This window comes from Lonchura striata, chromosome 10 (assembly GCF_050655825.1).
Source record: "Lonchura striata isolate lonStrDom1 chromosome 10, ASM5065582v1, whole genome shotgun sequence".
Classification (NCBI taxonomy): Eukaryota; Metazoa; Chordata; class Aves; order Passeriformes; family Estrildidae; genus Lonchura; species Lonchura striata.
Genome location: NC_140712.1, coordinates 19,833,963 through 19,860,369, shown reverse-complemented (window position 1 = coordinate 19,860,369; position 26,407 = coordinate 19,833,963). Strand labels below are relative to the sequence as shown.

The window sequence follows — 26,407 nt, the reverse complement described above, 5'->3', positions numbered from 1 at the left end:
CTCATTCAGTTCATTTCCCTCTGGCCACATCGGAGGAGGACAATTCCAATAAAGCTATCCCATCCAGAGGTTGCACACGAAATCACCAGGGAAGGCAGCTTGGTGGAGGGTTTCAATGTGCTGTTGTACACATTGCATCTGGTTTTGAAGCCACTTAAATAAACTGGAGGATGATGTGATACTGATTGCTACATCTCCTGGATGAGATGTTGCATTGCAAAGCCCAAACCTGATCCCCAGAGCTTTTCAGAAGAAAAACTACCTCAACCATTCTACTACCACTGTAATTCCCAAGATAGTTTTCAAAATTGAGAAAAAAAATAATCAGACAAAGATGAGGTGAAGGAAAGGTAAGAGATTGAAGGACAAAAATAATTATTTTTGGTAGAGCAGGGAACCTGCAAGAGGTACTGAATGTCCACAAAGAATGGAAGATGGAGCTCTTTCAAAGTCAGGCATTAAATTTTCCCTGTTACTATTTGCTGGTTTTGTCAAAGAAAAAAAAGAACAAACTAAAATAAACTATACAAAACTTCATGGCTGATGATGTTTCAAAATCTTTCTCTAGGTGCTGGGGGTGGGTGACAGAGAAGATCAGGTACTTGTGATGCCTTGACACCATCTTTAAATAAAATCTAAGGAGTGGGACTGGGTGCAGTTTAGGTCTCCTCATGAATGGCTTAAGTTTTAAGATGTTTTGAGATGTAACCTGGAAAACTTGGCATCCCTTTATTGTCCACAGAGAGGATAATTAACACTGTAAAATGCAGCAGGTGATGTGTACCCTTCTGATGTCAGGGGCCCATTTTAAGGTCAGTGATTGAAATGCTCTGCTGGAATCAACTGAGCCTTTGTATCTTGTCCTAGGATTTTACTCAGACCATGAACACTCATTAGTTTAAAAGAAGATAGAATTACCCATCCAAGCTCACCATCTTCCATTTCCTCCTAACCTTGCTCACCTAAGTAGGTGGCAGTGAGTGTGTTTGCTAACTGGTGATAAGCTGATTGATAAACCTTCATCAGCATAACTTTTAGGGGAAAAAAGTAAAGTTATTAATGAGTTGATCTTTCACTTCACCATGAGGTAATTTTATACTAACTTAACTTGGCCAATTTATTAGGGTTGGAAAGGAGAAAGAGAGAGAGCTTGTATTCCTTTGAACTCGTACTGCAGCAGAGGCAAACAAATGGGAAATTTCTGAATGTACTCATATTTTAAAATCCACATTAATTATAAATCCACTTATTCTTTGTAAAGGCAGGGTCTGCAGCCTGGTTGGGGGAGGGAATAGGGGGTCATGTATAAATTGTCTCCCAAGGACCCCACTGAAATTTCCATAGCATTCGCCATATGACACTGATGTGTGAAAATTGACATGAAGATTTGAAAATTGGGACCGAGGGAGACCAAGCATAAAATAACTTCAATTTTGCTCTCTCTCTGTCTCTCAGAGGAATAGTGCAGTGGACTGACCAACACAACACAAACAAGTGAAGGGGAGAGAAAAAAATATTCAGGGAGAAGGATAGTAGTTATTAAAGAGAAAACACACTCCTCACTCACTGAGAGAAAGGATGATCAATGGATTTAGTCACAGAGAAATTCAAGCAGAAAATTGCTGCTGTTTTTTATCTAAGAGGCAGAAAGTTTAACCAAACCAGAATCCTCTCAACTCACATCCAAGGCAAACACAGTGAAGAAAACCATTGTGTTTTAGAACAGTGGGAGAATTCTCTTTGTGTGTTTATGTGTAAATTTTTGCTTGTAATTTTACAAGAGTTATGATGCCAAATAAACTGTAAGGTAGAATCCTCACCTCCAGAAAAGAGCTACATTTTATCCTATCTATTCTTTCACTCTTTTTATGCTTCTGAATGTGGTTTTCTAGAACTAAGTTTTGTTATTTTGTAGCCTCCTGCTAACACTTGTGTACACCAAACCCAGATTTAGAACTGGTTCCTTATGTCTCCCAATAAATAGATCATTTTCCAAAGGCAGAAGGTACCAAAACATCACTGGCCTATGGAAATAACACCAAAGTTCCTCTCCCGAATTATAGCTGCTCTTCAGGAAATAGACATCCATAATTTTCTTAGCACTGACTAGATATTCAATAGCTCACATCTTTGGGTTATTGGTCAAAATGTTAACAGGTGAGAAACTCACTTTGGACTCAGCAGGACAACCCAGATCTCCCAGATCTGCGATGTTGCACTGCAGACAAATACCTGCCCTACCTGCAAAACCATGGGGGGTGTGGAGAACTGGATTTTCCATAACCTTGGTCTGAAAATTCCACATCTGATCTGCTCTACTTTATAGAGACTCTCAACACTCACCATTATCAGGAGCTCTGGAGAAGAGCCCAGCTGCTACTGCTGCTGTTTCTCTTTTGGGTCACAAGTTGTTTGCTGGTCCCTGTTATGCCAAAGACACCTGCAAGGCAATGGAAGTGCAAGTCTGTACTTTCTGCATCATATGTGGATAGAGATAGAGATGAGACAGGCATGCAGACCACAGCTTCAGCTTTAAAACTACCCATGCTCCAGCTGCTGCAAGTCCTGAGGTCATTCTCAGGCTGACAGGATGCACTGTGCAATCCTGAACACTCAGTGCTCTCCCCCCTGACTATTTTTCTGGGGATTACTTACTTTATTTTATTTAGCTTTGTGGCACACAAGGTTCCTTGTGCTTGCTGATATGATGATCTACAAGAGCAGCGTTCACATGCTATGGATCTCATTTATTACGAAGTGAAGTATATAATAATGAAAAATAGCTGCAGCTATTCCTCCTCTCTCCAGGGTATCCCAGCACCCTTATGGATGACCGCACACACAGTCAGCTCCAGAGAACAAATGGAGGGGAAATGGCAGCACACAGCTCCGAGCTGGAGGACTGAGTGCCTTTGGTCTGGAGCACGTTTGATCCATAGCTCCTGTTGAAGGCACATTACGGAGGGTACTGAAAAAAATATATTTTTTGCAACAGCGTGCCTAGATGTGGAGCAGATTGGCCTTGTAGGAACCGGGGAGCGGGGAGAGAGGAGAATTCTCTATTACAGCAGCCCGTAGGAAGCATTTGTCAATAAACACCTTGAGGATTTTTCTATAGAGTCCAAAGCAAAATGCCCCACGATTCGCAGTCAAACACAAGAGCTGCCCATCATTGACTCTTAATGCTCTGCTGAGCATGAAAACAACAGCATGGAGACAATATGAAAAGGCCTTGCAGGTAATTTCACAGGGTAACAAGAAATGCCAGGCTTATTGTAATTACTGGCACTGGCGACAACGGAGTTAGTTTCATTTAAATGCTGGGACCTTTAGGGCAGCTTCTGTGCTTCACACGCCACCTGGATTTTACAAATTTGGTGCTTTGACTCATCTGATGTAGTTACATAAAATTAGGTGATTTGAGCTGCACTCAAAATGTGCTTTTGAACTTCTTTCTACAACTAGGAAAACTAGGATATTACATTTAAATTAAAAAATAAAAAAATTGGAAATTTACTAGGTGATCACCTGATTCCAGCGTCTGAGGCTTTAAGGAAAATAATGAGAAAACTACAAGAATTCACAATACTAGAACAATAACAATGATGATGATATTAATAATGGTTTATTATCATGTAAATAGAAAATAGAATGCAAGGACACAGTATCTAATGATTTCATTACTTTCTTTTACAGCCTGTTGCAATACACTGGCCATAAGGCAGTATTGACTTGAACTAGAGTTCTGCTATGTGTCTTTTATTGAAATACTTACATTTCTTTGTACAGTGCCTGACTATGGCAAGGTTGATGCCATCTCCCTTTTAATGAACTCATATCATTAAGTTACTTCTAATTTACAAAACTCTGTGATCAGAATACGGCTCAACACTTCCATTAACACTTTTAAATCACTCAGGAAATAATTCTAACAATTATTTCTTCACTCCAATAATAAAACTAATACTTATAATGTCTATGCTTCCTGGGTTTTATTGCAAATACTCTTTAAAGGGCCTGAATTTTTCACCTTTATAACTCCCTTAGTTTGTATGATCTCTTTGGTAAAAACCCACTCATTCCAATACAAAGGTGATTTAAAAAAGATTTTATTTCCTTATTTATGTATAATCACAGCACAGATTACATCAAATGCTTTACAATGTACGTATAAAACACTCCTGGCTGGTTTCACGCACTTGGGAGATAGTCATCTCCCTGTGAAGTTTGAGATGAAATATTCAAATAAGAAGAAAATAAAAAGGATAACACCCACCTTAAAAAGGTCTTCAGAAGCCTGCTGGGCAGAATTTGAGGAGGAAAGATAGGAACGATATAATGCCATTTTTGAGAAGGGATGGAAGAATCACCTCCATTACTACCATGGAGAAATGTTTTCAAGGTTACTTTTAACTCCAGAGCAATAGTAGCAAACACTTTGCAAGCTGTCCTGAAGATTTTAACTAGAAAAGTGATATTCACAGAAGCAAAAAAGACAGTTATAGGCCATTGGGTGCAGTGTAATTGGCACTTGGCCCCAGACACAGAGGCTGGAAGCTCTCTCTGAGTTTGACACAGGGCATATATTGAAGTTGGAGGCAGTTTAGTGAAAGCTCATTTTCTTGGACTATATAGTTCTGTCAAAATGGAAGTGCTTCACAAACAGCTTCAGAAATAAAGATGGAAGAATAAAGTTCCTACAATTCTGAAATGTCCACGTTTAACAGTTTGGAAATAGAGTTTGAGGTTTGTGTTTAGTTTTTATATATGTGCATTTTAAATAGTTTAATACCTATATATGTGAAACCCCCACAGTTTTAGACCTACAAATATGTAATTTTATATATCTGGTTTATATATATGTGCAAATATATACAGGTGTATATAAATATCTTTTCCTTTATTGGAATTTTTGGAATTAGATTTTTTTCCTTATTGGAATATTTCCCTTATTATAAAATTGTTTTAAAAGCTGAAAAGCAAAATAAAACATGGTTTGTAAAATGGATAATCCAAAACGTCAAACATCTCAGAGGGGAAAGGGGATTAACCTCAATTTTTTTTTATAAGTGCTGATCTACATTGGATTAATCAGACTTTTCCATTTGAAAGCAGAAAGTGAAGTAAGAAATTGTCTGATTAATCTTAAGGTAGATGTCACGGGTAAAATCAACTACGTGTAGAGAAGAAACAGCCCTTCTTGGCTTGTAGGCATCACTTTTTTTTTACAGACAGACAAGGCTTCTTAAGGACATTCTTGATATCGTAATACCTCAATCTTGTTCAGTGTCATTTCTGAATGAGACCATTGTTGAGGCAACAGTGAGTTGCATAGCTCCATCAACCTTCTTTAATTTGCTTGGAGATTATGGGAAAACCTCTATAAATCAGTTTTATGACCTCATGAAAAACTTACAGTTGTATGGCATCACTTGCATGAATTATGAGATAGCCACAAAAAGGACCAAAGATGTCAAGGACACCAAAGTGAAGCTTTATGTACCCTGGGACATGGCAGCACATGTCACAAATCTACACTTGGTAGAAATACCAAAGGCAGACGTGGAAGCTTAAACTCTCTGTGCCTCCTAAGCATGAAACAGGACTTGAAAAGGGTAGGAAAGAATTGTTAAAATAATCTTCATGAGAGTCATTAGTCTGAAGATGTAACAATTTAATTCTTCATTAGCATTAAAAAAAAAAAAAGAACCAGAATGTGCACAGAAAAAAATATGCTTAATGAGAAAAGAATGCAGGTCAAATACTCTTTTTCTTATTCAAATAAAAAGTTTACATAATGTCTTTTGTTAGGCACTTTATACAGTCTGAATATGCTGCAGCTGTAGCCACATATTCAGTATGTTCACAAAATAGACCTCTAGTTGCTCTTTCCTGGAGTTCCTTCTGCTTTAACATTACATCTCAATGTTTTTTTCATATTTGTCAAAGCCTAATCCAATCATCACTGAACTTTATGTTGCTTCATGCTACTGTAAACCTAAAGAAAAGCCTGAATTTTGCAAATTGAGTTGAAAGCCTGGGAGAGCACCTGGGGGTCAGACTCTTTGTAATGTTAACAGCAGAGACAGCCATACATACCCTGACTATTAGTTAGGTGCTTCCATCAACACTGAAACATTTCATAGCATCAAACTGATTTTGACACTGCTCCTTTTTGGAAGAAAACTAGAAAAAAGGTCCTGACTGTGCTAAAGTACCCATGCCAACTTTTTGAGGGGGACACAACAATATTTGACTTTACATTTTAATTTTCTATCATATAATAGAGAATTATTTTTAAAAAATTAACCCAAGTAAAATATTCTGGTTTTGTCAAAATATTTCTTTCTTTTATTGACACTAAATAAATCTTATGATGTTTCCTGGCATGAGTACTGAATGTTTCCATTGTCACTCCATCCAGAAGGAGCCAGGCTCCCAAATCTCATCCTCTCTGTGTTAAATGAAATGTTTATCCTTCACCAAGAATTGATCAGCCTAAACATAATCCAAATAAGATTTGCCAGGATAGAGGAGGCTGAAGGACCTGGGCTCAGCCAGAGTGAGCCCTGGCCAGGCTGGTGTCCTCTCACTTTCCCTGTGTCCCTGCAGCCTTGTTCTCGGGGAGGGGACACCAATGCAGCTCTGCAGCACCTATGGAGGGAGAATATTGCTGGTGCTGTGTTGGCTGTGCCCTGCAGCCACTGCAGCTGGGGCTGACACTATCTGCTCTCCCCCTGTTTAATTCCCACCTTCTCCCCTTTCTGTCCTCCCTTCAGATTTCCCTGGGACTGCTCTTATAGAGCCAGGCAGACTTTCAGTCCAGGAGAGCAGCAGACTCTGAATACAAGATATCTGTGCCTAGTGTTGTAAACTAAATGGTCCCATTTTCTATTTTAACAGGGCTCAGTGTCTCTCTTTGGAACAGAGAGCTGAGATGGAGAGATAGACTTTGCCTTCCTCCCCTCCCCTGGCCCTCTCAGCTTGATGTTCCTACTAATTCTCTCACTCAGGTCCTGCTGTTTGAGTCTCTTCTCTCTTTTTTCCCCTCTGCCATTATTTCGGGTGGCTACTCATCCCATTTGACTCCCCCCAGGGTGTCACCAGGCTGCTGCCAAAAGCTCTTCTGTTTCCTCTCCTGTTGTGTTCACTCTTTCTCTTTTTTTAACTTTTAATCTCAGCCCTCGGTGAGGTGTGCTGAGCAGTCATGATGAAGCTTTCAGGATGTTAGAAAGTAAACTGCTGGAAGAGGTCAGCAAGAGCAGAAACCAATAAAGCACCAGAAGGAAGTTTGATATGTACGAACAAAGCAATTGGTAATGATGTGAAATAGTTGGGTCAAACAAGGGCTGTGCACAAATGAAAAGATTCACCTCCAAACACCTGAAAAGTTTACCTAACCTGCTTCTCCTTGACAGGAGCTGGTCTGTTGCTGTGAACCATTGCTAACAGCTTTATACCCTGCTTTATTTGCACGTCTCAACACCCACATGAGCATCTGGCCATCAGCAGCAGGGTGGATTCTTTCTTCAAAAGAAACTCCTTAAATCCTATAAGCCTCATGTTTCCTTTTCTTTTCTATTCATTGCTGCTTATTATGTGAAAGGTGTGATTTCAGGCTGTTCCCAATACCCTCTCTTAGCACCAGCAAAAACATTGAATTCAAAAGGGTGGCCTCTGATATATGGGATTGCTCAGTGTAAAGGTGGCCTTGTCGAGCTCCTACTTAGTCAGAGAGCAATCAGATACTACAGCTCCTACTAGAGAGGCAAAATTCCCAATTTTCCAGGCAGGGGAGGTTCACTTACAAGTGGAAGATGCTTTTTTAAAATTATTTCATGTCTGAATTCCACAGAATGACCCAGGAAAAGGTAAGGGGAAAACAAATAAACAAACAAACAAACAAACAAACAGAGATATTGAAAGTAAAAAGAAAAGTTCCATTCAGATTAACCCATTTTCATAAAAAACCAAAGTTTTTTAAAATAGATAGTGAAAACCAATAGCAATAGGAGACATTTTGGCCAAAGAATTTTCAGACTTGCATTTTAGACAATTCTGCCATATCCATTCTTTGCCCAGAGCTGTCAATGGAGAAAGAGTTGTGCCTGCTTACAGCTTTAATCCTTCTTTCCTCCCTTCTGAGAGGCCAGCACTGCAAGAGGGGATGTATTTTCCCTCCTTTTACACTTGCAAGTCAAGGCCCTTTTCTGGCTTTGCTCTTGGTACAGCTCAGGGAAAATATTTTAATGAAATTTTCTCAGAAAGTAAAGAAGTCCCTGTTGGTCCCTGCTGTCTCTGTGTCATTGCTGACCTCCTCAGAGAAAGTGTTCTGGCATTTCCACAATGGCTGAGGTACACTGACCTGAAAGGAACAAAATTCTGAGAGCTGGGCTCAGATGGCAAATTGGACAGGACTTTTCCCTTCTCTGGGAAGGCAGGCAGCCTTCCAGCTGCAGCCTGGGCCACTTCAGAGCAGACCTGGAGGGCACTTTCCTAGACCTCAATGAGAGCAGCCTTTATTAAAAGGAGAATTATAATATTAATAGGAGAATTATTTTGCTGCTAATGACAAAGAACTCAGTTTCTTCATACTTGGACACAGTTATATTCCCAACTATGCCAATCTCAATATTATCTCAGATGGATACTTGTTCCCAAGAGGCCCTTAGGGGAGTGACCTTATGTCCCTCTACCTTTGATAAACCACTGCCTGCATGCATATAAATCAATTAACACCATCAGCTTATGCTAATTTTGAATTTAGATGGCATGCTGGAAATAAACAGGGGTGTTTATGCCTGTCTATAAAGAGACCACAATAACAATCTTCCTTCTTCCCCGATGTACACACAGAAATACACCCACACCCAGTGCACACACACATCAGGATCCAGCAAAACCCCAACTTCAAGGAGCCTTCATTTAGCTGCTTGTGCTCTCTGTTTTCTAGGGCAATTTGGACAAACAGAGCAGCCAAAATAACACCATGCAACATATAAATATCCCTTGTCAGCCATTTGCTTTCTGGTTTGCTGCTGTGTCATTCCCATTCCTGCTTTTGTTGTTGCCCTAGTATTGCTTTCTTTAATTTAAGGTACTCTGAGGGATGTGATGGGGAAGAAAAAAGACATTTAAAAGTGGAAAAAAATTATTCATGAATACAGGTTCCTTTTTATCATAGCCTGACTACCCACAAGAAACGGCACATCACAGCTTCCCCCCACCCCACCACAGAGCATGACTTACTGGTATTAATGGTCAAGAGCCATGCCTGAAGTGTTGGGTCCAGACAACAGCAGCTGGGAACACATCCAGGAGGGAGACAGAGCCTCAGGACACAGAGGATGATCATAGGAGCCCCAACAGCTTTTGTGATCAGACCAAATGATAATTTCCCTCTTCACCTCTCCCCTGGCAGTCTGGTAAAGGATTCATAGATGGTGGCCAAGCCACAGCAAGCAGACACCCAAGGAGCTTTAAGGTCCTCCAAACTCATCAGCAAAAGCTCCTTGTGCTTCCTTCTGAAGGACTTTTCCCTGCCCAGGCTCTGTCTGTGTCTGGACAATGAGTGGAGTATGAGGGTGCTATTTGTAGAGCAAAACACATCAGTATATGACATGTTTTAGTGCAAGACATGCAGAGCTGTGTGCTGAGAATCTATTCTCTGCCATTGACTTATCTCCGTGATAAACATATTCATGAACTAGGGGTAATTTTTATCTCTGATTAAAGCTGTAAGCAGGCACAACTCTTTCTCCGTTGACAGCTCTGGGCAAGGAATGGATATGGCAGAATTGTCTAAAATACAAGTCAAGTTAATTTCCTTGGATCCTGCAGTTCTCATCAACATGGGCATTTTCTGACGATCTGATTTACTTACCAGCAGTGCCCAGCCTCCTATGCCAAGGCAAAGAAAAACAGAGGACATATGCTGAAAAATTTGTAACATGGTCCCCTAATCAAGGGCTGGCTCCATCCTGTATCCTGTTATAAATTGTAATCTACATTGTGTCTACTGTACACATGTCATTATTCTTTCCTCCACTATGCCTGATTGCATTTAAATACTTTTTTTAAGTCATTATTGGTTCTCCTATCATTCATATGTAGCTTGGTTTGGTGGTTCTCTCCTTTTCTTTTTAGCAGAGAGACGCAAGGTTACTTTTATTCCTCATATCCGAGGAGTCAATTAATTTCCAGCATCCCCCAATGCCATCCCAATAAATAGAGGCTGCTCCAGCTGTATTTCCTTCCACAGGGAGACGAGGATGTTGAGCCAGTTCTGAATCCAGTCTTAGCTCTGCTCCATGGTTGAGATATTCAGAGGATGGTCTCAGCTGAAGCCTGTTCACCAGATTACTGTGTGTGCTGCTTTCCTTTTTGCTTTTCTATTACACTCATAGTATCTGTGTTTCACTTTCACTCCCAGCCCATGGGACCCCATTTTTGAGCAGTATTACAATGACAATATCCATGGTTGGAGAGGGAAAGTTGAGGGGGGGTTTTATTTTTAGTGGGTTTTTAGTTATTTTTAATATTTTTGCCATAGACTGCTATTTTTTCCCTTTCTGTAGACTCCTTACTTCCTCCTTATAAATCCACAAAATACCCTTAAAATTATTCATCTTTCATTTAAAACTGCTGGGGGCTAAAGTGGCCCCTGTGCAGTCTGGAGTGAGGAATTAAAACACCACAGCAGCTTTCATGGGAACAGGTGTCCTAAAAAGAGAGACGGGCACAGGCACGCCCTGGGCACAGCCCCTCCATAAATAAGAGAACTCCAGCCCTCTTAAATATCCTCAGTAAGCCTCCCTAAGAGTTTTAGGGAGACATCATATTCCTTTAAAACTGGGTAATCAAGCAGCTTCCTTGCTGCTTGGGGGCAGAGCGGCATTGCCAGCGTCAGGCACACACAGACGAGTGGTTTTTAGGGTGGCAAAGCGATGGAGAAGCAGCGTTTAGGCTGGTCTCTGCCCTTATACCGCTCTGTGCTCTGTGCCTTGTCCTGGCTTTGCCAGACTGCCACCTTTCAGTGTGGGGGGAGGCGGGGCTGTGCAGGTGGTGGCTGTCCCCAGGACAGGCAGAGGGATGTGGCTGGAAGCTGGCCCAGCCCCGGCTCTGCTTTGTGCCATCCCAGCTGGTGGCACTGGCACTGCATCATCCCTGCAGGGCCGGGCAGGGGCCTTGACGCTGGCAAAGGGGGTGGGCAGGGATCAAGATCCAGTCAAGGTCAGCAACACCAGCAGAGATGCGAAGGGGGAGATGCATCACGGGCAGCGGGGAGCCGGCTCCATGCTGAGCCCAGGAGCAGCTCGGGGAGGATGCTGTGAATCTGGCACTACCCAGCTACAGACACAAAATTGGGCTTTTCTCTCCTTGAAAAACAGGGAGGAAATAAGGCATCCTTCAGGCAGCAAAGCGCTGTTCAGGTCAGGCTTCTAGAGAAGAGTGTGCTAAACTGGAAGGCAAAGAGGTCTGACATGGGCAAAAAACACACAATGAAGGACAAAGTGCAAAATCTTGCTGGCCAATGTCAAGAAAACCCTCTGTTAGTGAATCTAATAGGCGTGTGACACACACTTGGTGGTAGTGGTTGAGCCTTCCCATCTGGCACTACTGATTAATCAAGTGCCTCTAAACCGAGGAAACCTCCAAAAATATCCATCGACAAGAGCTGAGAGTGTGAGAGAAAGTAAGACAACTCCAACTGTGTCGGCAGAGGCTGTGCTTGATGCTAACAGGTGGTGACGAACACTGCGTGATTTAGAGCTCAGAGGGGAATAGGAATCTGAAAGATCAAGTATCATTCCAAAGCACTGACAGACTTTGGGATCTGAACCTTCAGGCTTGAGGTCTTCCAGGACAGAGCAGAACATGAAAATGGGGAGAGGAAATGGAGAAATCAGCTCCAGTTCAGCATTTCCTGCCTTCAAGAACTCTTCATTGTAAATAGCTAAAAAAAGAGATTTGTAGTTCACCTGATATGCTGACATTATTGAGAATGCAGAACAATACAAAGTCTGCTTTTGTTCAGATCTTAGAGCAGCGTTCAGACCCCATTCTTTGCTATCAGTACTACCTTGCATCCTTTACACATTAAGTGGCAGTGACACCTGCACCAATACCCTACACAAATGTTGATTGGCAGGATGAAGACTGGAAAAAGTAGGATCTACAAGTGATTTATGAATGCAATTCAGTGGCTCTTGTTTATAAACAGCCTGGTTTGCTTAACTGCTGTATGCATCATTCCTGCAAAGATACACACAGGTCTCAGGTGCTCTGCACGCAGCAAGAAGTCTGCAAGGCACCAAGGAAGTGAAGGTGCATAGGTGGAGTAAATGAAATAGAAACTCTTGAGAAGAAAAAATTCATTTCCCTGAAGTTGCAAGACTGAAGTTTAGCAATGGAAGGAATTCACTGGCCTGGCAAGTCTGGATGCTGCCAGAGAAAAGCACTTTGGAACTGCCTTAGCCCTATCCCCAATATCCTTGGCAGTAACACACCCTTTTCTTCTCTTCAGGCACAGAGCTACCTTGAAAACAGTTTATCCCTCTTACATCCAGTATTAATCAATAATATTAACCAGCCAAAGCTTTGCTACTGAACCCAAATAAAATGTGATTGGAATTTGTGCTGATGAAGATCTGGTGAGGGAACTGCACAGAGAAGAGAAAGATTTGTTTTCTTTTTCCATTGTGTCAGAATGAGCCCTATGAAAAGAGGACGGTGCAGCTTTAATAATAAAAAAAAATGAAAGAAGGAGAGGAAGAAAAAAAGAAAGAAAGGTGCCTCAGTTGTCTCGGCAGCTGATCAACAAAGGAGCAGTCGTGAGCTGTAACCTCTTGGAGCTGCAGTCTGGAACATGACACATGTCAGGCTATGATAAATGGTGCGGAGTGTGTGCAATTTCAAGCGCAATGCCCTTGAGATGCTCAGGACCCCGATCGCAAATGTTATTGTTAAATTAAACCTTAAAGGAAGGATTGGGAAGGGGAGGGGTGGGTTTGTGTGTGTGTGTGTGTGTATGTGTGTATGTGTGTATTTATTTATATATATATCTATATATATATATGGATGTATGAAATGCACAGAAGAGAAGGGGGAAATGGTGAGGTGAGGAGAGAAAAACTTTATATTTCTTTTAATTGAATTGTGCATCTTCTAGGTCTGGTTGAGCTATGGGAGAACTTCAGGCGGGGTTTTTCTATCCTACAGGCATTTTATTACTTTTGCTCCATCACAATTTGATAGCTAGAGATCAGCTAAAGTAGGCAGGTGCAAGATTGGAAAACAGGTATATAAATAAATAAACACATGCCACAGATGTGCAGTTTCTCTAGCTCAAGTGCTCTGCGTCCAGGTACCTTTGAATCCAAATGAGTGAAGTTTCAGAGAGAACTGATCTTTTCAGAGAGCTGATTTTTTGGGAGCTGCTGGTCTCTGAGGGCTTTTTTGTTAGTTGTGTTGTTGTTTGATGGTGTGTGTTTGTTCTTTCTGAGACAAATACTCACACTTAAAAGCTGCTCTGAGAAAGAGGCAACATTTACATCCACATCCCACTGTGAGGAGAGCAGGGACTGAATTTTGCAAGTCCTCCAGGCAGATTTCATCCCCCTCCTGCAAGAATGGCCCTAACATGCAGCTCATTGCTTCTGTGGTGTCAGTGTCCTTTCCCTGTGGTTTTGGAATGGGAGTGGGAACAGGGGCAGTGAACAGTGTTTTAGACAAGCAATTGCAGTAAAGTGAGTGGTCATGGGGTATGGAACATTGAGTAAGAAACAAAGCAACCTTTCCCACGTGCTGAATAACCTTTTGCCAGGAGAGGTGGCAGGGAGAGCTCCACAAGGCTTACCCTCTGAATTGTGCTTCAGGTGGGTGCTGTGGAGAGCAGGGACTGGATCTCCTGGGTTCCCATCTCTGCAGCTTCCAGCTCCCTCTGAAGAGATGAGAACCAACATGCTCCTACCTTGAGGTTGTCTCTGGTCACTCTGGACCTGCTCTTGAATCTGTTCCTCTTTCCTATTCTACATCTTCCATCTTTTCCATGTGCAGAGGAGCCTCCAGTTTGAAACTCACACAGATTCCTCAGAAGTCCTCTCCTTACTTTCTCCCTCTCCACCCTCCCTCCCCCACCATGTCCATGCTGAGTGCAGTTCGTGTAGGTAGTGCAGGAAACACAGTGGAGAAGGGAGCTGTGTAAACGAGGGGGAGGACACGGAGTGGGTGAGGTACGGGGTGGGAAGCTGGAAAGTGTTCAAGGGGAAATGCTTGCATGGCTCGCATAATTGAAGGGAAGAAAGAAGCAATGAGAAGCAAAAACCCTCCACTGGAAAAGGAGATGGGAAAAGCCTTTAAATCATGATGGAAAGTAAACTCAAACAAACAGTAAAAGGTAACAAAGGACTAGCAGTGACTCATTTAGCAAGATATATTGTTTGTTCTAATTTTTACCATCTACTTATTGCTCCTGGTTGCCTCCATAGTGACTCATTGTCCATTAAAACATTCAGAGTGTCATGACAGCATTAAAACCAAGGCTCAGATTTGGGAAATATAACATATTCAAAGAACATATTAGATACCAAAGTACTAAGATTATTATTTTTAGATGCATCTTATGAACATCCTACATCTTGTTTTGTACTTTTTGGCTACTGTTGCCTAGCGTCCAGGAAAACTCACGTCCTTTTTCGGTTCTTTGGAACATTTTCCCCATGTTTCTTGTTATTAAAGAAAATAAACATTAGACAAAAGCGGACTTTATTGTATCTATAAATAATTTAATGCAGATGGATTCATGGAAAATACCAGCAGGCAGATTTCCAGAGAGAAAGAAAGAAAGGGAATGGTCTAAGGTTAGATGGTGAGGAAACAGAGAGAGTGAAGCAGCAAGAAACTACAAGATGTGATGAGTAGACACAAACAAGAAGGGAACTAATAAAGGGTAGCTGAACATAAAGATGCCTTGGGAAGATGACTCCTGCTCTTTAAAAAGAGATTATCCTTTAGTAATGAGCTTCCTGCTACCAAGGAAAAGAAGGCATTTGCTCAGTGTCTTGGGAGGGTACCACAGACTTATATTTAATCATCTCTCATACTGACGTGTTACTAACTTTTCCTTTTGGGGACAGGTGGCAGGTGATGACAATGTTGAGATGATATTTAATGATGTATCCCTCCTTTATGACCTATCACAGTATCCTGTGGACTTAGAAGCCTGTGTGGATGGATGCCTGAAAACTTGATGATACTCAGTGTTGTGTCTCATCCTAGAAGAATGCCTGTTGCATTAGAACGTGGGAAGTTATATGAAATGAACATTGAAAAAAAGTTTGGCCTGTAGGTAGGAGGAGCTGGTGAAGAAATTAGTGGTGGGAAAGAAAAAGGGCATTTTTGGGGGAATGGAGCAGCTTTGCTTGATTGCAAACAGCTGTTTCTAAGCCACCAATATTTGCTGATGTTGCACCAGAAAAGCCTTCCTTAAGGTGCTGCTTCTGCCAGGCAAAGTGGAATAAAAGCCAGTTAAGAACTCAGCTGGAGCCATTGAAGCAAACATGAAGCAAAAACCCTCCCTGCACCTTGTAAGACACACGAGGCCTCTTTGTCCAGTCACAGCTTGGACAGGGATTGTATTTTTGTGATCTATATTGGCTTTTGTATCCATGCATAACCAAAAGGCAATGGGTACTGAAGTGGAAGACAGAGGAGCTGTAAACCAGGTCTGTGACAAGAGCTGAACGTGTCTTTGCTCCCTAGGAGTGCTTTTGGGAGAGGTGTTGCAGCACTGAGCTATCTTCTGCAAACACAGGACACCAGGGGAGGGAGACAGGAAGGTTTCCAGGGAAGAGAACCACCCACCCACAGGTGGGAAGAAAGGTTTACTTCAGACATTAGAGAAACAGAAGCAGAAGCAAAGGGAGAAATCTTCTTCTTGCCATTCTGCTGCTTTGCCACATGCTGGGGGAGCAGCACATTGTTCTCCAGCTGAACAATGCCCAGTTCCCACCACGTGCAAAGGGAAAAGAATGTGAGCTTTGCTTTGCTTTATTATCAACTTGTGCAGTGCAGAGATAACTGCACAGGCTGCTCGGTCCCCGAAAAGCAAAGATGAATTTTGATCAAAATTGGATTACAGGGCATTTCATTTTTACTTAAGAATGGTTCTGAATTGGTTTCCCATTTACTCAATATCCACAAAAATAACAAAATAAAAACTGTCAAGACAGAATAATGCTGCTGAAAAGAAAAAATAAAGCTCAAAAATTTGCGAAAAAATAATTGGACTGAAACAGCTCCAAGTCAGATTAACATTAAATCTTCTTAAGAATGATGAAGGCTCTTGCAACCAAAGGCAAGATATTTCATTAGGCTGAATCTGCATATTTAATTCTCAGCATGCCAATTTAATGTAATATTTTTTTTGGTTATCAGGGATCGTTCTTTCGTGATACATAATAATGACATTGCGTTTGGCTTAAAAGTAGAAGTCCACAATCAAGGCAATCACAGACTATTAAATGCTCAGTCAAATCCCAATCAAATTTTGTTCAAATGGGTTAAAGGGAGATGATCAGAGCTGCCAATCCCAAAATACAGCCCAGCCCTTCAGCCCATCCTGTGGCCAAAGGAATAGTACTCTCTTGACTTCAGCAGACTCTATGATGGAAAATATTTCTGTCCAAAACAAAATTGGCCTGTAATCTGGGTAAGCTATTCAGAGCAAACAGTGGCAAATTTAGCCTTTTCTCCTGTTCACAAATCATCCATGTACGGACTTTGTTGTTTTAATGCCTTTGCATGTATTTGCCTGACAAACACTAAATATAGAAATAGCTCAGCAGCCTGGTGACATTGATTATATCTTGTATTATCTATGGTAGATTGTGGTATATGACTGGTCCTTTAGGTTACACTGCAATTTAGCCATAGAGCAAATATGTTAAAATACCAGTGTAAAATGTACTAAATCAGATCCTCATGAATTTTAAAGCCTGGAGTCTGAAGCTCTTCCTCAATCTGTTTACCAAATCAGTGTGGCTGCTCTCAAATTAAAGTGCAGTGCCCCATAAGCAAGATCAGGCTTATGAGCCATCATAAACTCACTCTGCACTTGTAAATGGCAGCTGATTCAGCTGTAACCTGAAAGCAGCTTTTGGGACCAGAGCATTAAGCATTTCCAAAAGTTTCTTACCATTGTCAGCCTTCTAGACTCTCAAAATCATCCAGCGTGCCAGGCTATGGGTTCTGAGTTGAGTGAAGTGCCTGTCCTCAGCAGCATATATTGAAATGCAACAGCAATGTTCCCTTTGTTTCAAAATGTTTGTTTTATAACACACGCTTGTAAATGTGTGTGTTTGTGAAGGGATTGATTGAAAATAAGGTCACAATACTGAAAAAAAAAAAATCTGCCTTTTTGCCAAACAATGTAGAAATGTTGCATGTGAGGGTCAGATACAGAGGCAAATTCCATTTAAAGGGTTCGAGGCTCAGTGTGATGGCACAGAGACCAATGTCAGTGTTTCCTACTCTGAGCCAGATTTTGTCAGAAATTGTTGCTCAAGGACCTCAGGTGTCATCTCTCCATGGAGGACATAATGTACATCTTATGGTTTAGTCTTTTCTCTGCTGCCAAAAGGGCAGAGCCAGGGCTGCAAATGTCTCCAAAACCAGACTAGAGAGGACTGTAGCCTACCTGTAGGCACAGGCTGCCCAGAGAAACTGTGGATGCCACATTCCTGACCGTGTTCAAGGCCAGGTTGGACGGGGCTCTGAGCAATCTGGTCTTGTGGAAGGTGTCCCTGCCAATTCCAGGGGGTTGGGCTGGGTGATTTTTGGAGGTCGCTTTGAACTCAGACCTCTCTGAGAGTTGACTGAAGGATATCCATACATTCCTTATGCCCTGAGTGGATATTCAGCCAAGAGAATACTTGTTCTATAGGTACACAAAACTTATTTATTACCTGTGAGAGATGTGATCCTCAAGTATGTGCCAGGGAAAGGAAAGTATTCCCTGGGTCATGTTGTCTCCTCTTGTCTTGGATGTATTGTAGTATTTCTCTCCAAGAAGAAAACTTTTCTTGCTGATGTGCCAGTCTCTTGGAAAAAAAAAAGAAAAAACCCAAAAAGACAAAAATTCCCCTTCTGCCGACATTCCCTTCCAAGTCTGGGAACCTCTATTGTCTTTTCTCTGGTAATAAATGATAATAATTAAAGGCAAATACACAATAATTAGTCACACTAGGTTTATCCATCTGGCATACCTGTATCTCATCACTGTGTCTTTGAAACAGATGACAAGCACCATATTGCACAACATCCTGCTAATGGGTCTGAGCAGGGAAAAAGAAGGTAAAAGGGTTACCACAAAAAAAAAAATAAAGAAAGTAAAAGAAAAAAAAAAAGGTTAGCAACAGGGACTGGCTGACATTATCAACATTATAGAACATTTTAAAAAATAGTGGTGGCTGACTGTCAAGTTATAAACCACTTAGTGGCAGATGGGTTTTCAACTGGGGGTTAGGAAAACATGGAAATATGCAGCCCTTGGCTTAAACTACCTCCTCCTTAAAATACCTGTACCTGACATACCTACTGTTGAAACAAGGATCACTTCCTGGAAGATTTTAGCTGGGCATGCAGATGAATGAGGAAAACAAGCCATTCTAAAAGCTAAATGAAAATTTCGTTTCATTCTGAGGATAAGACATTATAGACCCAGTAATCAGCTATTTTGGTCCCTCTTCTCTGGGTTGATTGATGCACACCAGGAGTCTCTCCATTGCTATCAGGGCTGCCTGAGAGAAGGCAGAGAAAAATTAATACAGCAAAGAATTTTCAACAAATATTTACTTATTTTTTAAAAAAATGATCATAAAAGTCTGGCATTTGATTTCTGGGAACTTGTGAGAAGCAGAGATTTACTTGTATAAATAATCACAGGGAGCCAATTTCAGTCACATGCATTCAGATTTCGATTAAACCTCCACAAGTGCTTCAACTCCTTTTCAAAGAAAAAGCAGACCCTGGCATGCTCTGAGAGCTGATTGTCTGGTTGTAATGATTTTTGGGTTGCAGTGTAGACGTGCCCAAGACACCCTCTGTGGAGCTGGGCCCAGCTATGTTACCTAGCTGCATAAAAACAAAGAAAGCAAACAAAGGCAGTGCCTGACCAAAAGCCTCCACAACCTTGGTGTAAGATGAGCATTAAGCACAAAAGTGATCTTGTACTTCCCCAGGTCTAACCTTCCTGAACCTTGCTGAGCTGATAGCTGAAAGCTACCAGATGGCACTCTCTAAAGCAATAATATTTTTTTAAAGTATAATAGATTATCATAGATTTATAATAGATTCTGAGGTGGAAAAAAAAAGTCATTTTTTAATTTACACCCACTACTCATCCAAGCTTCATGGCAAAATCTTCCTTCACAAATATCAAGCTGCCCTGTCACTCATACTCTGTGAAGATTTGTATCTGGCTGGGATTTAGGGAACATCTCAGTTCTGCCTTTGCGATGAAGGTGCATCTTCTTTAGGTGTTACTGAGCTGAAGCTCACCACAAGTCAGGGGTGGCTGATGTGATGCCAGAAGCTGTACTGTTTTCTGTCGAACATCCCAATCTCAGGAAGAGAAGAACCATGACCCTGGCCAAACTTCTGTGCACTCAGAAAATGCAGCTAGGTGTTTGTTAAAATGGTAATGGCAAATTGGTTAATTTTCATGTTGTTCTTGTGCATTAGGATCCCTGATCATAAGGAAGATAAAGAAAATAATGGAAAGGGTGAAGGGAGGTTCTACAGGTGATGCTCCCCTAACACCTCATACTAACTCTATCCCTGACCATATTGACATAGGGAATGCATCATTACCTGAATTGGGAGAACTGTTTTATATATATATATATACACCTGGAGCTTATCTTGCGCAACTTTGCCTCTCAGAAGCATTTCAGCCAAGCTAAGCCCACTGGCATACATCACACACAACAAGCTGTGATGCTTTTGCAATAGTCTAGAAATGCAAAAAAAAATTGTATTGGTCTGCAAATGAATTGACAAACTCAATCTGGGAAGAGCCATGAGGCTCTAGGATGGGAAACTTATATAAAACCAGAGCAAAACCATGGAGTTTGTCATTAATTCCTCCTAGGTAAATTAACTGGGGACAAGTTTTTCAAGATACTTCCTGTACATATTTTCTATACAAAGAGACCTTCTCTTGTTTGTTTCTCTCTTCCTCTGGACAGTCCCTAGTGATGATTTTCACAGCTCTTATGGAAGCAGCTCATTGTTCTGCAGAGACTTAATTAAAGTGTACTTCCATGTGAAATTAGGCTATTGTATTTATTTAATCTTTATGGTAATTGCTGTAGAAGGGCTGTGACTGTCTGCATCCTACTCTCACACCCACGTCCCTCCCCACCCCACGGCCACCGCTCCCCGAAGGAAATGGCAAGTTGTTCTGCCCTGCTTGAACTCCTCATCTGCTCAAGTGATGCATTTGAACTTTAACCCACAGACAGCAATATTTGCTCACCATGCCAGCGTCGTTCACAGGCTTAAGGTGTGCTGGAAATGCTCTGCAGAGAGAAACGGGTTTGTGGTTTTCTTCTCCCAGGTATCAGCTGATACTGCATTGACTTCTTACAGCTGTACTGACTTATTAGCAGAGCTCATGTGGTATTTCACACTTTCTGTGCCAGTCCACGGGTCTTTCCTAGGCTGAATTTCATCTTGAAACTATGCACTCCATTGTCATGGGAAAGCTTTTTCTCCAAATTAAAAATTAAAGGTCTGTGACTCCACCTTAATCACCTGAAATGTTAAAAATACAATGCCAATGAACATACAATTACCAGGTATCATTTATGTCCCAGTATTATCCAAGGAAAGTGTAAAATAAAGCTCTGGCACTTGATTTCTATTGTTGGCGGTAGGAGGAACTGTTTCAATTTGTTTTCAGAACATTTCTACAGTGAGATGGGTCTGTTTTCCAAAGAGATGTTGGTAAATTGAAAACAACATCAGGTTGCCTTGACTCCACTGTGCCTGGAAACAGATGAGTAGAGTTGCAGCAAGGAATAAAAATCAAATAAATGTAATTAAAGCCTCCAAATGGTGTGATGCCAGTATGATTGGCATATTTTATTTTGTCCTCAAAGACTGAGCTCCCAAAAAGGTTTGTCCTGAGATGCACCAGCAGACAGGTGATCCAGCCCCCTCTCAGACCATACCTAAAGTTCAAGTCTGACTCAAGAGAGTCACATCACAGGAAGAGGAAAATTGAGGTCTCTGGCTCATCACTGTAAAGATAAAATTGTATTTTCTGTCATACTCTAACATCCTGTTTAAATTACTATTGCTGCAATCCTCTCACATACAGAGAGAGGATTCATATTTAATATATTTTTTTCAGATTGGTTGAATAAAACACAAGAATCCAGCTTTTCATAAATCAGTTGTCTGAAGGACAGATTATAATCCAAAGCATTTCCAGAAATTCTCTCATCTGTCTTCTGCCAGGTGTGTATTTTATGCAATTGATAACCTCCACTTTGTTTCCATATGAACTGTCTATTCTCTTTCATTCTGTCCCACAGGGCTCCGTGCTGGCCCTGGTGCTTCTGAAGCTCTGAATTGGCTTCCTCTTCTAAATCAGCATGAGGAGTGAATTATTATTGCAACATCACATCACTATCACTCAGATTCACTTTGATTTATCTGCAGGCTGATCCCAACAGCCCAGCTCTGCTTTCTTGCTGGGTTGATGCAGCTATTGTTTCAAATCTGGTGGTAGAGGCACTGTATCTGTGCTCTTTCTTTGCAGTTTGCCTTTCTGGGTGGTGGGCTGTGTAACTCCATCCTGACATAAGGGACACGTCCACCACTTTGGAAGAAGATATGAGAAACCACTCACTAGGCAAAAATGGAATAATTCATCTCCACTGCACTGCAAAAGCTTTAACCTAATCCTTTGGGCACAGAGAATTGCTTCAACTCGAGGTTTTATAGCCATTCAAAACTTTTTTAGTGTTAACCCTGACTATTCCTCTTCTCCATGTAACTATCTGATGGCTGTACAGACCCCCACTGAAATCTGACTCTGGGGAAATCTTCCCACAAAATTAACTTTTCTGACACTCTAATACCTGAACTAGTATTTCTTATTCTGTTTCATTTTTTGTTGCAATGACAACAAGAAGGTAAAGAAAGGATGATTCATAACTTTTGAAGAGGCGTAATATTCAAATATCTGGAACCTCTAGTTGGGGTTTGAGGATGACCCTTCATAGGTGCTGTGTTTGCATGTCAAATGAGGCATATTCCAGTCTGAGAGGTCTTCCCCCTTTAGGAAAACACCAGATTTAGTAGGTACCTAAAACAACCAAGGGTGTTCAAAAATGAGTAATCTGTTCTTTTGCTTGCTTTTCCCTGGAGAAGACTCAGTTTTTAGGTAAAAGGAATCTAGGGTATTGTTTGTGGGACTTCAATTTGTCTTGGTTTTGCTCCATAGCTGTGACCTCAGCTATCTGCAATCTGTTCCTACACATTCCTACACATTCCCCCTTGTGCAGGTCTAGAAAATGGGGGCAGGAGCTCAGCAACTCAAATGAGTTTCCACCTGCAGCCCCTCCCGAGTTTATCTCCTTAGACCTCCACCCTATTTGGAATTCCTTCTTTTCTACAATGCCTCCTCTCCTCAGAGAATTGCTCTTTTATTGAGCTTATTTTTGGACTCCAAAGGTGCTGTCAGAAAAGGCAGAGATGACAGTTCTCTTTGATGCAAACTGGGTAATACCACTGCACTTGTTGGCGTGCTGCACCTACAGGAGTGTAGGGAATGCATTTGAGGGGATGTTTGATCTTCCATGACTATCTCTTACAATCCCTGTTTTTATATGGTTTATATACACTCCACGTCTGTCCAGGCACTGCAGCACCAAGGACTGATCTCAAACAGAGCATGTGTTTAAACTGGCCAGTGTTATCTTCCAAACCCTGAAAAATCCATGGGGCCACACCTTACAGGGCCTAAAGGAAAGAAACAAGGAAAACAAAACAAAAAGCCCAGTGACTATGAACGGGCAGAAACTTCAGCTCCATTATCACTCCCCTTCATCTGCTCAAAAACCCTCACTGCAGGGGTTGTCATGGTGATGCAGGTTTGACCTCTCACTTTTTACTCTTCCAGGAGCTAAAAAGGTAAAAATGAGCCATTCTGTCTCGAATGAAAATCAACCTTCCTCAGTCAAAGGACGCCAAATTGCTTTTTCCCTTTGTCAAACCCGAATGTTTCCATAGGCGACACAGAAATATATAAATAACCAGCACCAGCATCAAGGAGCACCCGTGGGATGTGGCAGTGGCCTTGGTGGACGGGGCTCAGCACGAAGGGTCCATCCCTAAGTTTTCTGGAAGTCACAAGGTGCCACATGCCACAGTCCCCCTTTGCTGCCTCATTCTGTCTCTACAGCCAGATCCTCACTCAGCCACTTCAGCGTGGGGTTCGTGCTTGTGGCAGCTCTAGGGCAGAAAAATCAAATTATTGATTGAACTGTGCAGCAGCCTCATAAGGCATTATTAGCAGCCTGCTATAAGCAGGACCAGAAAGGGTAAAACCATTTATTTTTATTAATATTCTTGAGAGCTGGGCTTTAGCAAACCCGCCATTTCCCTGGGCTGGCAGCAAAGTCCTTGCACCGTCTCCTTGTCCCTGGATGAAGCTGGCAATGCACATGGAGGTCCTTCTGTTTGTCTGAGGGGTGGCCTCATGTATTGGGATAGAGCCCTTGTCTGAACCACCAGCAGAAGTAATCCCCTCCTGTCAATTACTATTGAATCTAAGTCCTCTGCTTTGATAACCAAATCCTTCCCTACTTGCTCATTCCTCCCATCCAGGCTCTCCTCCCACCACTTTCACACAGTGCCAGGGTAGCTTGACATGTGAAACCAGCATGACTTCAAATCAAATATTCGGGTTAACTACAAGCTGGCCTTGAATGAAGCATTTGAAGAACCTCTGATGCTAATTCCCTGATGCTTAACACGGTTCCATCAAATCTCTTCCTGCATGAGACTCTCTCCACCAGTTCTACCTTAAACAAGAGCTACTGAATTTATTTGACAAAATCAAAACAACTTAAGGTATATATATAAATACACACACACACACATACATATATATTGCATGTGTGTGTGTATTTATATATGTCATATATATATATAAAGTGCCAGCCTTAAAATCCTACTAAACTGCAACTGAAGTCTGGAGTCATCTAAAGTTCAAATATTTCCCATGATTTCTGTATGGCAGGTTCTGAGAACAAGTGTTTTTGGATGGTGTAGCAATATGTCAGAGCACCAGACAACAGGAATTCAGCTGCTCTCCAAATATCATTGTCCTCAAACCAGGGACCATCTCTCTGAAGATCCTTCACTCCCACATCCTTGTTTCCACTTCTCCCTCCTCGCGGATAAATCTTTAGAAAAATGTGTTCAACAGACAGGGTCTGACAGTCCTTCCTCCCACCCCATGTGCACTCACCAACCCTCAGACACACTCCAGTGCCCTCGAAGGTTTTGTGCCTGAACCCCTGAGGTGTTTCAACAGAATGGAGGCACTTCTGCCTCCCATACACTCCAGAAGCAGAGCTGTGCTGAACACCAAGTGCCTCCAGGCCCAAGACTATCTCTCAGACCCAGCCATGGGACCTTCTTAGACCTTCCCTTTTTCTACTTTGCAAATCAGCCATACACTCATTGAGGCACCAGGGTCTCCTCCTTTCCCACCATTTCAGTGAGTAACTTCAAGTGTTTTGAGAGCTGAACATGGGCAGCCCCTGCCATGACCCACCCTTCTCCTTTGCCAGCCTGCCTGGGGGGTGTAACACCTTCCCTCTCATCCACACAGCAGCCTGGACTGTCCTTGTCACAGGGCTCTTGCTGCACCTCTTGCTCATTTCTGGAAACAGCCACAGACTTTCCCTTCAAATCCATCCAGCCCTAGCAGTGACCAGAGTCACCATGACCTCCTGATCCATTCAGAGGAGGCATCTCATGAAGGGAAACAGCAGATTGCTTCAGATGATGCCCTGAATTATGAAAACAGACAGTATTAGTGACAACACTTCAAGAGTACCTTGTGGAAGGGCATTCCACAGGTTAATTATATAAAGTTTTATATTATATATATAAAATATATATTTATATATATATTATATATAGTATATATTATATAGAGTTTTCCTTTACAACAGTACAGCCCAGTGAGTCTGACTGGCCTCTATAAAAGGTCACTGTCATATCCCACACAAGTCATTTCTCTAGCACAAACAGGCATTCTCTAAGAGTAAGCTTCACAGGGAAAAAATACATATTTTCTCAGACATACCCTTTTGTCTTAATTTCTGTTATGCCAAAAGTAAATGCACCTGTATTTAGACTTCCTTTGGGGTGAGAGGGATTGAAACAGTGCCCTGATCCTATTATTTTTGTAACACTTTGGATATAAGTGATGGGATGTTACAAAGGTGCTAATTTCTGTATATTTATGCTCAGAATTTCAGCCCTGAAATAGAAATGTAAAGGAACTTACCACCACTTTTTCTCTCTGTGTGTTATCCTGCATTTTCCACAGCCTGAAATATAGAAGTTATTAGATAAATGACTGCCAGTAGAATGCTATAGCTGCAATGTAAACTATGAAGACAAAATCCATAACAACAACAACAAAAAAAATAAAGTCTCACTCAGAGAAAAGTTCTGCTTTTCACATTTAAATGTACTAGTTATCAGTTATTCCTGTTCACAGAGCATTAAAATACATGTTGTTTCCTAAGCACTGGTGCAGCTCTAACTAGACTCAAGCTTGGAGCTAAAATAGAACATTTTTTACCAAGCAGTATAATGTAAAACTGTTGTCTAAACATCTCTCCTCCTTACTAGGTCTCTCTACATTTTTCTCCAGAGAATCCTGCTTTTTTTTTATAGCACCATCATTTATATCTTTGTTTATTAGTGGAATGAACTTGTCAGTAATTCTCTTCCCACCAGCCAACCTTTGTCCCAGCTCCCTACGTGCTCATCTCTCCAGCTTGGATCAGACACAATGGAGAGAGCTGCTGCCAAAGTCGTTTCAACATCATCAGCTGCTCAGCCCGCTGTGGGGCAAGGAGGTCACCCCTGGATCCTCGCCGGTGGCCTCCGAGCCCAGGGCCACTGTGGGACCCGTGGACACTGACCAGGCTGCAGTGGTCAGCCAGTGGCTCTGGTGCTCACAAGTGGCACTGTGAGGTGAAGGGATCTTGCAGGGAGCCCTGAACACTCAGCCACGGACCCAGCACAGGCATGGAGTGGGAAGAGGTGGCTCATGGAATTCCCAGGACAGGCAGATTCCTTCATGTGG

At 41.8% G+C, this 26,407-nt stretch overlaps 1 long non-coding RNA gene across 1 annotated transcript in view; it reads right to left on the bottom strand.

The window, feature by feature from the left end:
* LOC110474476 (uncharacterized) overlaps positions 1–26,407 on the bottom strand; it is a 59,296-nt gene that overhangs the window by 25,529 nt on the left and 7,360 nt on the right. The window contains exons 2-5 of the long non-coding RNA XR_002466077.3: positions 25,598–25,640; positions 20,540–20,817; positions 9,250–18,101; positions 2,344–2,440 (exon numbers count right to left, since the gene is read on the bottom strand). This is a non-coding gene — a long non-coding RNA (uncharacterized LOC110474476). The remainder of the gene's footprint in view (positions 1–2,343; positions 2,441–9,249; positions 18,102–20,539; positions 20,818–25,597; positions 25,641–26,407) is intronic.